This window comes from Lissotriton helveticus, chromosome 4_1 (assembly GCF_964261635.1).
Source record: "Lissotriton helveticus chromosome 4_1, aLisHel1.1, whole genome shotgun sequence".
Lineage (NCBI taxonomy): Eukaryota > Metazoa > Chordata > Amphibia > Caudata > Salamandridae > Lissotriton > Lissotriton helveticus.
The window spans coordinates 1,813,663,068-1,813,680,977 of record NC_136063.1 but is presented as its reverse complement, the minus strand read 5'-3'; the positions used below and the strand labels follow the sequence as shown (position 1 = coordinate 1,813,680,977).

Below are 17,910 nucleotides of genomic sequence, written 5' to 3'. Positions count from 1 at the left end.
TGTATGTGTTCACAAATGCTTTACACACTGACTCTGAGAAAAGCCTGTCTGCTTGTGCCAAGCTACCAAGGGTGTGAGCAGGGGTTATTTTAGGAGTGTCCCCCTTACTCTGACTAGACACATGGGTCCCTATTTGTCCCAGGTACCTAGAGGCCCCCAAATCTAACAACTGCCTTTTAGCAGGTGGTTAATGCCCCTTATTTTAGTGATACAATGACCCCTCCACTGAAGTCCATATTTAGCAACATCAGTAGGTAGAAAAGTTTTTCAATATTTATACCACTCAGAAATCCCTAACGGACCAAGAAGCTGAAGGGTAAAGGGATTTCACAGAGACCACCAGCATTCCCTTGGTTTTTGCGTATACCGAAACCCAAAGTGCAAAGCACCAGGTCCAGATGGGGTGCCTTTGATGTATTTACAGATAGGATCTGTGGTCCGTCTGCTCACTACTGTTTTAATGCAGTTGCTATGGTGTACCCTCAGCCGACAAGGAACAGTTCAGTGATGATACCTATTTACTAACAAGTACTGGCATAGCCAATAGGTCTCGCCTTTCTACAGCCTCATGGTAAGAGACATAGAAAACAGACAAATAGTCCAAAACTACGATGGGAGACTTCATCACACAGCAGCCATTTTATGCTGTATCAGTTTTGTTTAGGAGTTCTTGTATCTGTAGTTACCCCCGACTCACCCTGATTCAACTCAAGTAAGAGGCAGCAAGCTGGTCCTTTGCAATTGCAAATAACTCACCTTGCGCCTCTTTCAAAAGTTTTGAAGGCTGATAAATATCACAATTTTAGGTCAGCAAAGCTATTTGAGGCAGAAACAGATTTACTAAGGGAACAGTCTTGCCCAAATGCGTTCCTGGGACGGCCGTACAGTTGTTAACGCACGCAATTGTAATGAGCAAGGGCACTGTGTACAAGGGGGGCGCAGGTAACGGTGAAAGGAAATGACAGAGGCGGAACAGAGGGCGTAGCAAATGTATATGGCAGCAGATTAGAAGAAATGGGAGAGTAAAACACAAAGAGTGTGGAGAGGTGTGGCGCCGCGGCCAGGGCGACTGACGCTGGAATCTGGGGATCACGGTTCGATCCCCGGCTCCGGCGGCAGGTTAGCCCAGCACCATGCGACTCTGGGCAATAGCTTGCTTCATCTTCCCGACGGCCCCCAGCGCCTAGAGACCCTAACGGGTGATTGTGCGCTATACAAATGTGGATTATTATTATTATTATTAAGTAGCGAAGAGTTGAAGCGGAAATAAAAATTGGCCACACAGAGAAAGTAAGAGGCACTAACAGCGTGAGGGGAAAACTGCTCGAAAGAGCAGGGAGGAGAGGGAATAGGCAAGACAGGTGAAGATCGGAGAATGAAACCCTGAAGCAAGCAGATACAGAATACCGGCTGCGGTCTGTGGAGGGCATTACAGCTCTTTTGAGATTAGATGGGCAGTACAGGGAGGAGGAGCTTTCAGGGGAGACGGTGAGCATGAGATTGAACATAGCAGCATTAGGAAGAAGAGGGCGGAGTTCTATGCGAGCAATCCAGAGGGGCCGTACTTTGAGTGAGGTTTGAGGCGGACTGGACGGTGTCCGTCTGGGAGAGAAAAGAAAGAACGGGCAGATAAGAGATAGGGACAGTTGAAAAACTAGAGTAAGGAGAAGTAGGAGAAGAGAGCAACGGGCAGGCCATAGAGGAAAAAAGAAAGAGCTGGAAAGAAAGGCACGACAATGGAAAGGGTAACAAGCCAGAGAGTGGTGTGTGCGTGCAGCCTGCTCATTTTCAAGCACTACATTCGTGCTTGTGGCGTGCCCCTGCTTGCTCGTGCAAGGTGTATGCTGCCACAAGCACGAGTATGTGCTTCCAAAAAGAGCAGAGCGACTGCAAAAGGTCCTCCTATGTAGCACATGCGCGCTGCGTAGGCGAGACCTAAAAAGGGGATACAGCCCAGCCTAAGAATTACAGACCTATACCACTCTTAGATACCACTGTTAAGGTTATGGGGCATATTCTGTTAGATAAGCTGGAGGACTGGGTAGACGAGAATGACATTTTATCCGATACTCAATATGGCTTTAAGAAAGGCTTGGGCACTGCAGATCAATGCCTCAATCTGACTTTAGTTATAAGCAAGTATACTGCAGCTAAAAATGGGTGTATTCATTTGTTGTTTATGGACCTTACAGCAGTCTTTGACTGCGTGTCACATACCAAACTTTGGTCTAATATGAATGAGTTGGTGATGGAGCAGGGCATAACTTTATTTATTTGACAACTTTACAAGGATGCTTCTGCCTGCGTCTGCTTTGGTAAGGTCAGAGAGTGCCGTGACAATTTTATTATTAAAAGGGGTGTAAGACAAGGTTCTGTCCTTGCCCCATTTTAATTTTCCTTCTATATCAATATAGTTGATGAATTTTTAAAGTTAAGAGTAAAGGACATACCCTACATTCGGACCTGCCCTCTCCACATTCTTCTGTACACAGATGATGCGGTCTTGGTGGCCACAATGGGGAGAAGGCTCCAAAGTTTAATTGATGATTTTATAGTTTTCGTGCATGAACCAAACTTGAAAGCTAATGAGGGTAAAATATTTACAATGATTTGTGGTGCAAGACCGACCAAAGAACCTTCCCAATTCATTAACAACACCAAGATTACGGCGGTTGCCTCCTTTTCCTCTTTAGATATACGATTTGATGACAAACATAAATAGAAACTTATGATATTAAATAGGACAGCCAACTTTGAAAAATTAACCACTGGTTTGCATGGCTTCTGTTAAAAGCTAGGCTCTAGACTAGTGAAAGAGATACCTGCATTGTACCTAAGCAAAAGTGTGGCTATTGCTACTTATGGGGCAGGTATTTGCGGCATGATAGATGCAAACATGATCCAACAAATAGAAAATAATTTCTTGAAAAACCTTTTGGCAGTCCCTCAAAGTTTTGCCAATGCCATCTGCAAGGCTAAATGGGTATCCCCAACATACAGGACAGAATCAAATTATCTCTTTTATTAAGGAACTCTATTTGGGTAAGGGAAGAGACCGCCTTTAATAAAAATGTTGTAAAAGATTGTCTTTGAATACACTATGTCGTCTTAGGTATTCCATGGCTTGCATGGCTTGCTTATGTGAGGCCAGCATTTGAGATGATTGGGCTATCGGGCATATTTGCCATGCAGGGCCGTGCCATTTTCTTGAAAAGGGCAGATTAAAGCAACTTTTCTATGAAAAGGTCTCGCTGAAGAGACCAACCTTTGACAATCTTAAACCGATGGTGCACACATATATTCTGGTACACATTCACGAGGGCCTTCAATAGTATCTTCTTTTTATACATAATAGACAACAGTGCTTTGTTGAATCATTTAACCCTTTTGGTGAGGTTTCCTGCTAATACTTGCACCTTATTGGATTTGAGCCCCTGTCACTGCGATGGGAACATATTGTGTTCTTCTGCTCATTTTATCATATGTCTAGAAGAAAGTTTTTATTGCCACTTTTAAAAGATTTTAGACTTAGTCAATGTAGACCTGCCCTGCTGTTTCTTCAACACATACATAGCTCTTTGATATGCTGCTCAGTAACTTATTTTATATGCCAGATAGTAAAATTAAGGAAATGTGCAATTATGTGATGTTTGTATGTGTTTGCACAGCTGCATTAGTAGTCTTGGATGGATTGTTATTTATTTTGCTAGTATGCGCTCTGTTTTTATGCTTTTATGCTAAAGAAAGGTGGAGAATATTGACATACTTGACTTGACTGACCATACTGACCACTGACTGCTGAGTGAAATACATATATTTAATGTTCTACTTATTCAAGTTTAGATTAGTACATCAAAACTACAAAAAAAAACTTAAATAAATAAATACACCATGGTCCTTGTTAGACCTGGCATCATTGGTGTGAGTCTCCCTTCCATTTTGACGGATTGCCTCCTCTGTTTTGATGTGTTTTTGCTGGTTATATGCTTTGGGCACTGTGCCACTGCTATTCAGTGCCACACTGCAAGTGTTCCTAGGTTAAATTGATGTACTAATTGGTGATTCCATGATTGGGTTATTTGATTTACCTGTCAGCCCCTAGTAAAGTGCACCATATGTGCCTAGAGCTTGTAAATCAAATGCTAATGGTGGGCTTGCAGCACTGGTTGTGCCACCCACAGAAGCAGCTTGTAAAGTGTGTCTCAGGCCTGCCATTGCAAGGCCTGTGTGCAGTCTAGTACTGCCATGTCAACTTGGCAAGTGCACCCACTTGCCAGTCCCTAAACCTTCCCTTTGCTTCATATTAGACATCCCTATGGCAGGCCCAAGGGCAGGGTGCGTTGTAAGTATAAGGTAGGACATGCCCTGGTGTGTGTAAAATGCCCTAATAGTGAATTACAGCCATTTTTGTTTTTCACTATTGAAGGCTATCTATTCTCGATAGGCTAGAATGGGCAGTTAGATTATTACATTCTTATAATCCTAACTGACTCAAGGAACATGGTAGAGATTCAAATTTAGTATGCCTGAACTCAGAATAATAAAATACATATTTTAGTAAAGTTGGTTTTAATATTCTGTGTTTGAAAAAAACACTTTTAGAAAGTAGGTATTTTCTTGCCTAACTGTCCAGGCCTGCCTCTGCTAGGTTGTGTATTCCTTGTCTGGGTTTGTAAGTGACAGGGCTGGGGGATTCCAGGAGACAGGCTGGGGCAGGCCAGTGGTGAATAGAGAGATCTGCATAGGGCTGGGCCTTCCCTCTACAATGCTGGCTCCACCCCATGTGGCTTGTCTGTTGTCTCTGCCCGGCACTGTGAAAGGAGAGGAGGAATCATGTCAACAAAGTGCTCCAGAGCTGTATCTTCCCTTCCCTGTGCTGGCTCTACCTCCTGTGGGGTGGCTGATGTCTCTGCCCTGCACAGTGAAAGGAAGAAGAGAGTCATGTAATCAGAGTGCTCAGGAACTGGTTTGGACTAGGCAGAGACCCCTCTGCTTTCAGAGAACAAAGGATTTTGGGGTATAAATATTGGGACCCTGATCCCAAGAAATTAGATCACTTCTGGAACAAGAAACCTTTTGCCAAGGAGAAGAACAAAGGAAGCTGCAGAAGTTTGACTGCCCCTCTGCGAGTGTGCTGTTTGCTAGGCTGGCCTGCAGTGGTTGCTTCATTGCCAAGGAAAGGGGAAGAAACTTTTTAAAGACTTTCATCATCTACAAAATATTCTCCAAGGGCTTGAACTGTGCTTGCCTCCTGCTGAAGTCCCAGACTTCATCTCCAGCTCCCCTCTGAATTTCCTTGCTGGAAATTCTGACTCCATATATTTGCATGTCGCTGGGAGCTGGAAGCGCGATGCATCAAGAGGAAGCGTGTCGCCGCTGCAGCTGAAATCGTCGCATCGCCGGAGAAGCGAGCCTTCGCCGCATCTCCCTGGAAGCGTGTGTTCATCGAAGCTGCCTGCTGTCGCATCACCGGAGAAGCGTGATACCATCGAGAGAGTCGCCATCGCATCACCGGAGAAGCGTGTCGCAGGGCCTGTCGTGGTTCCAAAGTACCGAGTCGTCACAAGGCTGCCAGGGCGCCTATGTATCATCATCGCCGTATCAAGGGCGCCATCTTCTCGCATCGCAACCGGATCATCGCATCGCGGCGCCATCTTGCACAGCGAAACAGGCCTGCAGGCTGAGAATCTACGCATCACCTCCGCACCGGTAAGGATTATGACGCATCCCCTACTCTGCGCAAGCATTGAGGCACGACTCATCATTTCCCCCAGATCACGGAACCAACACATCTCCCCTTTTGCGAGCCTTTTGTCTACTTTGCGTTACGCATGCAGGTACTTTATTGAGAACTTTGTCGCATTTATCATCAACTTGAACTAAGTAACTTTTATCATCTTTAAAGCAATCTTAAGTGTAGTTTTGTGGATTTTTGTCATTTGTGGTCTTGTGTTAAGTCTATATAAAGAATACTTATTTTTATAAAACCTGTGTTGTGTCCATCTGTAGTGTTTTCACTGTATTACTGTGTATATTCAGAAATGCTTAACACACTGTCTCTGGGATAAGCCTGTCTGCTCGTGCCAAGCTATCAAGGGGGTGAGCAGGGGTTATTAAGTGTAATCCCCTTATCCTGACTTAGAAGTAAGGGTCCCTATTTGGAAAAAGGTGAATACCATTGCCAACTAGAGACTCCCAGATCTAACAGTCCTCATTACAAGTGGCCTCTTAATTCTGATGGAGTTTCATTGACACTTTTAGCAAAATATAAATCACATCGACCAACAACTGCATTAAATCTATTTTGTCATTGTAATCTCTTGGAGCACTTACATTTGACAGCAGTGTTCTAGAGTGGATGTACAAGTGCACTAAGTCACAGCAGGTGGAGTCCTTAAGGATTTAAATGGTAATATCACTTTAAAAAGAATAAGATCTATAATACATTTGTACCCCCATGCCCAAAAGATTTTAGATACTAGTAGAGCAAAACGCAAGACCAGTGGGACAAGGATGTACACAGATCCTACTAAGTTCGATAGCAATGTCTTACTCTCAACCAGGAGTCAGCCTTTGGAACTGTTATGTGACAGCACATGCTATTTTATATACAACATCTCCCATTATTTCACAGCTAAGCACCCTCACTAAACTGTTTCACAGAGTTTACAGATCTGCAATTTCAGCAGGGCACCAGAAGGTGAACATCCTATGGTGTGCAGTTTGTTCAAAAAGTATTAGGCATGAGAATCGTCTTATTCTAAGCTGTTAATATGGTTTTGCAACTCTTCCAGTCTTCGCATACAATAAGAAGCTGTTCCTCAAGTGCATGACAGCTCAGATGATGACATAATACAAATAATAATAATAATAATACTACTACTAATATTAATAATAATAATAATAATAATAATAATAATAATAATAATAATAATAAGAAGAAGAAGAATAAGAAGAAGAAGAAGAAGACGAATAGTAGTAGTTTGATTTCTAAAGTGCATAGCTACCTTATTTGAGATGTCCCAGCACTAGGTACAGGTATCCACCAGCCTCAATAACATTATCAAACCAATAGGCCTTCTGTGTGGGCCTGGCGAACTGCTAAAGGCAGAGCATTCCACAAGTTAGGCACCAGGTAACCAAACTTGTTCCCGCCCATGCGTTTCTTCTTAAATCTGGGGACCATTGCCAGCATCTCCCCTGCTAATCTAAGGTTCCTCGGTGGTACATAGGGTCTAATAAATGGTTGCAATTATCATAGACCTTTGTTATTCAAAGCTTTGCAACAGTAAGACAAGGCTTTGAAGGAGGACCTGTGTCTCACAGGAAGCCAATGGAGCTGCTTAAGCGCAGCCTCCGTTGACCCAAGCTTAGGCAGATTCAGTATAAGCTGGGCTGCAGCATTGTGCAGTCTTTGTCTGCTGTTAATCCTGCCCTGTGATACTCCAATATATGACATTACAGTTCTCCAGTCTTAACACTGTCAAGGCCTGAACTACTGTCCTTCTTGCTGCATCAGGCAGGAAGCACTACATTTTCCTCAGCATTTTAAGGATTCTTAAACATTTCCCTACAAAATCTGTAATTTGGTTGTCAAATGAAAGTTTTTCGTCCAGTCAAATGCCGACATTCTTGACCTTGGTTTTGGATTTGGGAGCTGGACCAAGCTCATTTGGTCACCATGAAGTTGAACAGAATGGTTGCCCAAGGTCAGAACCTCCATTTATCCAACGTTGAGCTTAAGACAATTTGAGTCCATCCATTGGGCCCCCTCTGCTAAGTGGAGAAGCGGCCATATGATTGAATTTTTTAGACATCGTAATGATGAGCTGTGTGTTATCTCAACATGACATGACCATGACTTCATAGCTCTCAATTACATCCACCAATTGTGCGCATAGACATTGAACAGGGTTCGGCTCAAAGAAGAGCCCTGGGGCACCTCTTGCTTCAGTGGGAGCACTTTTGACTGGTGGGGCTTCTGAACAGCTGAAGGGTGCAACCTTGCAAAAATGAAGCAGCCCATAACAACGCTTTATGTCCTACCCTGCACTTTCAGAGTCTTTCTTGAACTATATTGTGGGACACAGTGTCAAACTTGGCACTGAGACCCAACAACAACTGTTTTGGATGTTTGGTTTCTTTCAGAAGAGTGTCTGATGTTAGGGCTTTGGGTGTATCTTCAATGCATTTTTCTCCAGCTGGGGTGCAGTTTACAATTACACGGCACACAAATAATTATTTTGCATGTATTGAGTTTCCTTATTTTAAAATTGAATCCACACCCCTACTCCTTAAAGTGTGCATGGTACGATGTATTCAACAGTTTATACAGTTAACAGAGGAGTGGAGGTCACCAGCTCCTTAAATGTAAATGTATTTATATAGGGCACTTCTACCCAGAGGTCTCGTAGCGCTGTATTCATACCGCTGTGGAACCCATCCTGGCTTTCCTGTGAAATGTCCACTCCTGGGCACCCCCAAGTTGAAGCCAGGCATCCAAGGCGCTGCTGGGGCCGTTGTGGAGATTAAGTAAGCTATTGCCCAGAGTGGGACCCATGATTAGAATAGGCACCGAGGCGAGAATTATCAGGTCTGGGGAAATTGAGTCCAAGAGCCGCCGAGGCAGGAATTGAACCCTGGTACCGGACCAGACCTCTGCATCAGGGTCTGCTGCTCTAAGCATTGAGCCACACTTCTCCTTAGTTACTTGTAGCATTGTGGAAAGCTTTTGCACCAGTACCCTCAATTGCTTTGAGTAGAAGGGTGAAGGGAATATGGCTTTGGCTCAGATAGACACAGGTCACTTTGGTGAACATTCAATGTGGGAGGCGAAGACTTCTATTGCCTTTTAGGCCGGTGCCAGGCTGAAAGATATTCTAAAAGCAGCGGATAGTTGAAGGGGTGTCTACAATAAAAACATTTTATTGTAAGCCAGGCCCATTCAGCATGCTGCAAGAATGTGGTGGTGACAATTTAAACTTGCATAATAGAGCCTCCTATCGATTAATAAAATTGCAGATTCCTCTAGATAATAGTGAAGAAGAGTCCTGATTTTATTAAATACAAAGAAGGAGAATATTATCGAGCCACTAAGTATGCGAATATCTGCTTCTGGCCCTAGGGGGCTTATTTTTAATACGCTTTTTGACTGTTTGCAGTTTCAAGTTCAACCAGCAAATGTCACTGGAGTGTTCGAGTCTGAACACAGTAATAATAAAGCATGACAATTGCAAGACGGAGTTTTACATTGATGACTGTGACCAAAGGAAGGAGAAATTACTTTGGCTCCTGCTCAGATTTTATTTGATATGTTTATACTCATCTAAGGTGTGTAATCCTGGCACATCAAGAACAGAGGACGTTTCTTTGTGGCCACATCTATTTATAGCGTTGGTTGTATTTCTTTTATGTTCATTTTTCCTGACTGAGATTGCGGGATAGTGAGAAACGTAGTGTTCCTTTGCATGCTCTTTGTAAATAAAGCAGGAAAAGAGGTTGCAAAGTATTCATTTCCTTTGTATTTGCTAAAATGAGGACACTCCGTACTGTTTGCTAGGAGAATCTCTGCTAATGCATCAAAGTGTTTCGTAAATTGTATGTATTCAAAACAAGCACAAAAAGGTATGGCAGACCACAGGTTACTGGACTAGAGTAAATATTTAAATAACGTAAATTAAACTCAGGTCTTGGCTATGATTGTAATGTATTGCATTCTGCTCAGAATAGTGTCATTGTGTCTGATTGCAATGCTATTGTATGCAAAGGAATGTTCTGTGGGCAAACGCAGTTAATATGGTGAAAGTGTTGCAATTGAATAAGTCAAATGCAAATGAGTCTACAAGAAGAACACTCAACATTAATCTTATGCAGAGTCAGTAATGTTTTCTCAAATGACAAGATGAAATCACTGACAGAAAACTGCGGTTACAGTCACCAGCCAAATCACAACAGAGTGTGTAGCAATACTGCTAAATATTCACTGCTGTGTGATAAATATGCATTTTGAGTATATAGTGTCTATGAATAGACAGTTCAACAACAAATGTTAACCAGCGCAATGCTGTTAGAAATTCAAAAATCTTTATTTACAAGCTAACAGATCTGTGAAGCACTAAACTGCACCTGTGAGCACACAATTCAGGGGTCACTGACTCTGTTTTTTTTTGTATGTCTGAGTGCTGCAGGCCTACTGGTCCTGGGGAGGACATGCCCTTTCTCTTCGAGACATGCTGTGTCTACTTAATGGGCTTTCACCACGCCCATCGTTTTTCATTGGTTGTTTCATGTGCCTTAAGAAATTCCTTAGTTTTCAGTGATAAATTGTGGCCATTCGTCCCTCCTTTTGGTGTGTTGTTAACTTCCATGGCTACTGGCCCTGTTACATGTGTTATTTCACTTCTTGCCATTTAGATTAGTTATAGCGCACTATTTCTTTAGATTGCCCCAGCTCATGTGCTTGTAATGTTGTGTTTGTTGGCTTTCAGATGCAGACCCATGCCACACCCCATATCTTATGTTTCTTCCCACAGGCCGCGGCTCACTATAATCACTTAAAAAAAGCTGTGTGCACGGAATATGAGGCTCTCAACAAAAGGTTGTTATTCCACCGGATTTGTCCATGAGGCATACTATTTTCCAGAGTGTGCACACTGGTGTAAGGGCTCTGAAAGCACGTAGTAGTCTTAATAACAGTACTTTGTGAGAGACTGACCTTGTGTCACATATGCCGACTGCCATCAGACTTGGAATCCGGTATCTTTTTGCCACCTCTTCCCACTGTTCGTAATTCAAGTTGGTACGTTCTGGGTTTCCTCTACAATATCTTATGCTAATTGAGTGACATCAGCACTAAATATACAGTGAGTAGCTGCTGATTAAATTACACCCCAGCAGGAAGGGTGGGGGAGGTGTGCGCTGGGAGCTCTGGGGAGAGAGCATGACTCCAAGGTAGACACGCCTCTCATCAGCATGCTATAGAAGCTTTTCTTATGTATGTGCATATTATTTATTTTTGTATTACTACATGGTTCCCCCCGACTCGACTGTGAAGAGCCTGCTGCAGCAGCATTGACTGATTTGCATAAAACTCGCCTCCCAGTATCACTTTTTGAACCTTAGGCAATATTTGGAGAAGTCTGAAGATTCTCCCCGGGGAGCGTCCGGGGAGCCGGTGGCCATATGCTGTGAACAGCTTGTTTCATTTGTGTGTACTTGACTGAAACCTGTCTCCCTTTTTGGTTTTAATGTGTTTATAGAGTATTAGTTTGTGATGCTTTAAACCCCGCTTCCATCCCGCCACCCCAAAACTTTGCCTGTCTCTCTCTTCTAAAGTGTCTCCTCTTCCTCAAGCCCAAACTCTGCTTGCCTCTGTTTGCAAAACTCTCTCTTACCCTCAAATGCACACTCCCCCAGCTTGTCCACCCACCTCAAACTCTGTCCGTCACTCTCTTTCAAACTGAGTCCTCTCCTGATTCCATTTGTGGTGAACTATCTGCATGAAAGGGTGTAGGGGCTTCAGAGTAAGAGCAGTGGGATAGTTGCATTTTAGTTGTTTTGTAGAGAACTGGAGCTTTTCTCTACATCACAGTACTAAAAGAGCTAAAAAAAAGAATAGTCAGATTTATTGGAACACTTTTCTATATGGGACGGGTTGCAGGGGCACTTAAACTCTCCCTAAGGTTGGGAGCAAGTGGTTCGTGACTGTCACTGGAGCCCCAAAATAGCAGTTTAGGAAGAGACAATGTATGGGTTGCATGCGTTACTATTGTCAAAAGTACATGTAGTCAAATGCCACTATTTCAAGAATTATCAAAAACTGTTTTGTAATTGTGCTAAAAAAAAACAGGTGTTTCGAATTTTATAATAATATTGTTATTAATATGATACCTACCCTTTGGGCCGTGCTTCAAACTGAACTATCTCTTGGTGGTTAAATAAGAGCCGTCATTAATATATACTTTAATGGTACTCGTTTTATCTTCCCATATAGATGAAAGTAGGAGGGATTCATTCGAGCATGTGTTGTCTTTTAACACTGAATTCTCTGAAGTAGTCACTCAACCTGAGGATCTATCTTAACCTCGGGGAAGAAGGACCATCACCAGAAACAATGTTAGACATTTTATGTAACTTGCTATTCAGATAGCGCTGTATACCATGTCTTGTGGCTTCCGAGTGCTGTGGCTAACACGTTATGTTTCTTATTTTTATGGGTGTGCAGTGGATAAGGCTACTCGGTTACTGAAAAGTTGGGGAGTTTGCAGGATTCGTATCGGCTGGCCAAACTGCTGGGTGAGTGTACAGAGCTTGCAGCCCGCATGAAAGTTGAGGCTGGTGAATACCTGGGTTGGGGAAGGTACAAGATAGGAGAAGCTGATTGCATTCTGTGCCATTGGCACTGAGGCCTTGAACTGCCACATCTCAGTGGTATTTTGTCTTTGTTTCCTGGTGCCTCAATTCCCCCTTTTCCAAGCAATTCAAGTATCAGAATGTAATGCAAGATTAATTTTCTCACACTTGATTTGGGACTGAGTGAGCTCTCCGCATGAACTGAATTATCACCTGCTTGAATACTCAATGTACTCACTAACTCACTAACTCAAAATATTAAAGTACTCCCTCACCCAAAATTTTGCAGGTCATAGGACATACTATTTTAAAAAACACAGGTCCTACGGTGAATATTTGCAACATACAATAAAATTATAGTCTGGAATCAGTCCTATATATCATTTTCCAATACCCAGCCGGGTAAGGAAGTTTTATTCAGTATATAAAGCGATTTCAATGACCACAAGGGTCAAGTATAAAAATGGATAGGGTACAAGCCTGTACCTAACCAAGAAAACGCAAACAAATAGTAAGAGGGAAGATAGAAATCAGACAAAGAGAAACAATAACAGGCAAAAGAACATGGGAGCCAATTGTCTCTTGCACAGTCAATACATAATAACGCAAGTTCAGACACACAACAACTGTAAAGATTTGTCACAATAGATATATTACAGAGTTGGTTAAACAGTCGACGTTTCGGTCCCCTGGCTCCTAATGAACCGGGACCATCATCAGGACTTAAAAGTTAAGTTGCCTTTTTAGTAACAACGCTCCTGTGGAGAAAGGATTAAAGAAACAAGTGGAGAAGTCAACATTTGTGAACAGAGTTCATAATTATAGAAAACATAAATATAGAGAACGTACTGCATTTATCATGTCATGCTCTTTGAAATAGTGCCCCCTCATGCTGGAGTACAGTGCACTATAATGTATTCATTCCATCCTTTTTATCATTTGACAAGGCTAGGTCCTATAGCGTTATACTGTGAAGTGAGTTGAATTGTGATTAATGCATGCAAAATACGTAATGAGTAGTGTCAATGGCGTGGTAATTTGTGGTGAATCTAACAAAAGGGGCGTGTGGGTAACTTGAACATGAGTGCTAATTCTATCAGGTAACTGGGGGCAGTCGGGTGATGTGGATTTGACCACAGATGCTGCTCATGTTGGCGCAGTGCTCGTGAACATAAGTGCAGGGACTGACTGACCTGGCGGTTTCCAAGATGTTACAAAGAATCGTAAATGGCAGGATTGTTGACCGTGTAATGTCCCTGGTCAACGTCAGTAGTGCCTAGAAAATTGAGGGCATAATCAGATAAAGCTCCCTGGCTGGGAGTAGCATAAGGGAGCCCCCGTTTTCGGGATTGCGGTTTTACCTCGTTTGTCCGTGTTGGGACACAAGTGGCTTGAGGGCAAGAGTTGCTTTGAAATTCAGTACTCCTTTGGTGGATTATTCACGGTATAAAGTGCCAGCGTGGGGCAGTGAAAATTCCTCGGTTTGCCGAAAGAAATAATGGGGGGATCAGGGGAGGCACCACAGGGCATATGGGAACGAGCTACATGGCATATATTCGTCCCATCGCTTACCTGCGATAAGTTGTCGGTAGTGCGCCACAGTGGGGCTCTAACATGCGGGTCGCCGTTGGACACAATGGTACCGGTACACGACGACGCGGAAATCCGTGCGGGAGTGTCAGAGAAGTCGGAAGTATAAGCCGGCTGGTGATCTGTGGAAAGCGAAAGGGGACTATCGAATAGAGTCCGTAGCGGCCATTTTGGGATGGGATCAAATTGTGAACTGCATTGTAGTGATAAATAACGTGCCTATAGAAACTGTCAAAAGGTCAGCGGAGTGACGTGAATAACATGCGAATTACTCGTGGTACCCCAGTGAGGCATGGCAACAACAGATACTCAACTTTCTTATATATTGCGTACGGTTAAACAAAAAATGGCATTAAATTTGGACAGCTGGGTCAACATTAAACAGCATTAAGGTTTACAATTACACCCATTTGAGTCACCCAAGCTACCATCCTTTAGGTGAATCATGGGTAATGGGATCAATAGTCAATCAGAGCAAGGCAGCCCAGTCCTCTGTGCGGTTTAGCCCATTTTGAATTGAGTCCAGCAAAATTATACATTTCAGTTCCTCCTTGTTAAGTAATTGTGCCATATTTCCGCCTCTTGGTGGCAGTTTCAGGGCTTTCAGTACTGTCCAGCGAATATCCGTTTCATTGTGGTTAGCCTGGATGTAATGTTCCACGAGCGGGGCATTGGGAGTCTGGCAGCGAATTCGGCTTCTATGTTGGCAGATGCGTGTCTTGACTTTTTGTGATGTTTGACCAACATAGGTTTTTCTGCAAGGGCATTCGATCAAATATATAACATTGCATGTGTTACAATTGGAGAGGGTGTTACTTTTAAAGGTTACATTATTAAAGGTCATGCATTTACCTTCGATGGTCAACTCACACACACTACATCCACCACACTTCACATGTCCAACAACGGGGGACAGACCCCATACTGCTTCAAGTGTGGAAGGATTAGCCGGGCTCGGGAGAGCAGCCCTAATCAAATGATCCTTTAGGTTTTTGCTTTTTTTAAAAGCAAACAAGGGCCGTTCTATTTCCACCGTCCCTGCATTGATAATTGGCCAATGATGAAGTATCATTTTCCTGATCTGATTAGAAACTGGGGAGAAAGTTGTAACACAAGCTATTCTGTCCTGATCTTTCTTGGATGTGGGGGTTAGTAAGGTCTCACGTGGTCTGTACCAAGCCCGCTTGAGGGCGTTTTTCACAATTTTTCTGGGGTAACCTCGTATACCGGTACCATTGTGTCCAACGGCGACCCGCATGTTAGAGCCCCAATGTGGCGCACTACCGACAACTGATCGCAGGTAAGCGATGGGACGAATATATGCCATGTAGCTCGTTCCCATATGCCCTGTGGTGCCTCCCCTGATCCCCCGCATTATTTCTTTCAGCAAACCAAGGAATTTTCACTGCCCCACGCTGGCACTTTATACCGTGAATAATCCACCAAAGGAGTACTGAATTTCAAAGCAACTCTTGCCCTCAAGCCACTTGTGTCCCAACACGGACAAACGAGGTAAAACCGCAATCCCGAAAACGGGGGCTCCCTTATGCTACTCCCAGCCAGGGAGCTTTATCTGATTATGCCCTCAATTTTCTAGGCACTACTGACGTTGACCAGGGACATTACACGGTCAACAATCCTGCCATTTACGATTCTTTGTAACATCTTGGAAACCGCCAGGTCAGTCAGTCCCTGCACTTATGTTCACGAGCACTGCGCCAACATGAGCAGCATCTGTGGTCAAATCCACATCACCCGACTGCCCCCAGTTACCTGATAGAATTAGCACTCATGTTCAAGTTACCCACACGCCCCTTTTGTTAGATTCACCACAAATTACCACGCCATTGACACTCCTCATTATGTATTTTGCATGCATTAATCACAATTCAACTCACTTCACAGTATAACGCTATAGGACCTAGCCTTGTCAAATGATAAAAAGGATGGAATGAATACATTATAGTGCACTGTACTCCAGCATGAGGGGGCACTATTTCAAAGAGCATGACATGATAAATGCAGTACGTTCTCTATATTTATGTTTTCTATAATTATGAACTCTGTTCACAAATGTTGACTTCTCCACTTGTTTCTTTAATCCTTTCTCCACAGGAGCGTTGTTACTAAAAAGGCAACTTAACTTTTAAGTCCTGATGATGGTCCCGGTTCATTAGGAGCCAGGGGACCGAAACGTCGACTGTTTAACCAACTCTGTAATATATCTATTGTGACCAATCTTTACAGTTGTTGTGTGTCTGAACTTGCGTTATTATGTATTGACTGTGCAAGAGACAATTGGCTCCCATGTTCTTTTGCCTGTTATTGTTTCTCTTTGTCTGATTTCTATCTTCCCTCTTACTATTTGTTTGCGTTTTCTTGGTTAGGTACAGGCTTGTACCCTATCCATTTTTATACTTGACCCTTGTGGTCATTGAAATCGCTTTATATACTGAATAAAACTTCCTTACCCGGCTGGGTATTGGAAAATGATATATAGGACTGATTCCAGACTATAATTTTATTGTATGTTGCAAATATTCACCGTAGGACCTGTGTTTTCTAAAATAGATTGTTCGCCCATGGTCCTTTGGTATCCATCGGGTGCCCTTGTTATAACTTAAAGGTCATAGGACATACAACATGGTTATTTATCTAACACTCTGTGAGCCTCATTTATGAAAAGTGACCTATCGCTGCGTGAAAACAGCGATGTGTCACTTTTCATTGCGACACCAATGATGCGTCATATTTACAGTATGACGCATCATTGCACAAGGAGTTACAGATACGTCAGTGTTTCTGACGTATCTGTATGGCGCAAAAGTAACGCATTGCTGGAGAGTTTCACAAAAGTGACGCAACTCCAGCAATGTGTCCTTTCACATGGGGCAAGCCCCATGTGAAAGGGCCTGCATCAGTCTTACGCCTGCTGTGAGGCAGGCGTAAGAAATTGACGCATTTGCGTCCTAGAAGTGGCGCAGTGAAATCTTGTAGATTTCACTGCGTCACTTCTATGCCCTTTTCTTGCGTCAGAACGCCCCCCTGCATACTTATACAAGGCGCAGGTATAATGTAGCGCAGGGGTTACAAAGTGACGCATCTACCTAGATTCGTCACTTTGTAAATTTGGTGCAACAAGGCACATTTTTTACGCTGCTGGTGCGTCACAAAAAGTGACGTACCGGCGGCGTAAAAGTGACGCACGGCCCCATAAATGAGGCCCTAAGAGTTTCCATCCCAGGAATGAGTGTTCCTGGCATACCATGTGTTGGGCACTCTATAATGACTTGGTACCCGTGTGTTGGTATTGGTCTGATCTGTGGAGCAGGTGCTCTTAATCAACAATGTCACACTGAAGTCTTGCATCTGGGGCTAGTGTGTAAACATACCTAATGAGGCCTATCAGTCAGTACGCCATTCTTCTTCGTGTACACCAGAAGTCAGTTTAGGCTCCAGCACAGCCTTTGTTATCACAGTCTAGAGGAGTGTTTACAGATGTCTCGTGTGTGTGGATGGGTGAGGCACACTGTCATCATAACCCCAGCCACACTGACCAGTCTTCCTCTTTTAAAGGAGTCACCCTTATCTTCAATTAAAATGTTGCTGCATTGTGTCATTTCATGTTTATATTCCCAAAGCATCTCTTAATCCCGAGTTTACTCCGATCTCATTTAATTTGTCACTGGTCTCTCTCTCTCTCCCACCCTCACAGCCCTCATTTCCTTTCTTCCCCTCTGTAGCGTTTTGACACAACTTTGGGGCATTTAAGTGCTGGTGAATCACCTACCTTTACATAATACCATGTACCCACCTCCCATCTGATGTACACTCTCCCTATGTTTAGTGTCATTGTGCCATCTCATGTCATACTCTATCTTGTGTTCCCTGTCATGGCTTTATAGCAGACTATAGAAGCAGTATAGAAAAACAATATGACATAAATGACCGCTCTCTCTCTTCACTATA

The 17,910-nt window shown here is 43.3% G+C and overlaps 1 protein-coding gene across 1 annotated transcript in view; it reads right to left on the bottom strand.

Annotated features, from left to right (window-relative positions):
- TNMD (tenomodulin) overlaps nt 1-17,910 on the bottom strand; it is a 580,658-nt gene that overhangs the window by 375,834 nt on the left and 186,914 nt on the right. The gene's annotated exons all lie outside the window — the stretch shown is intronic.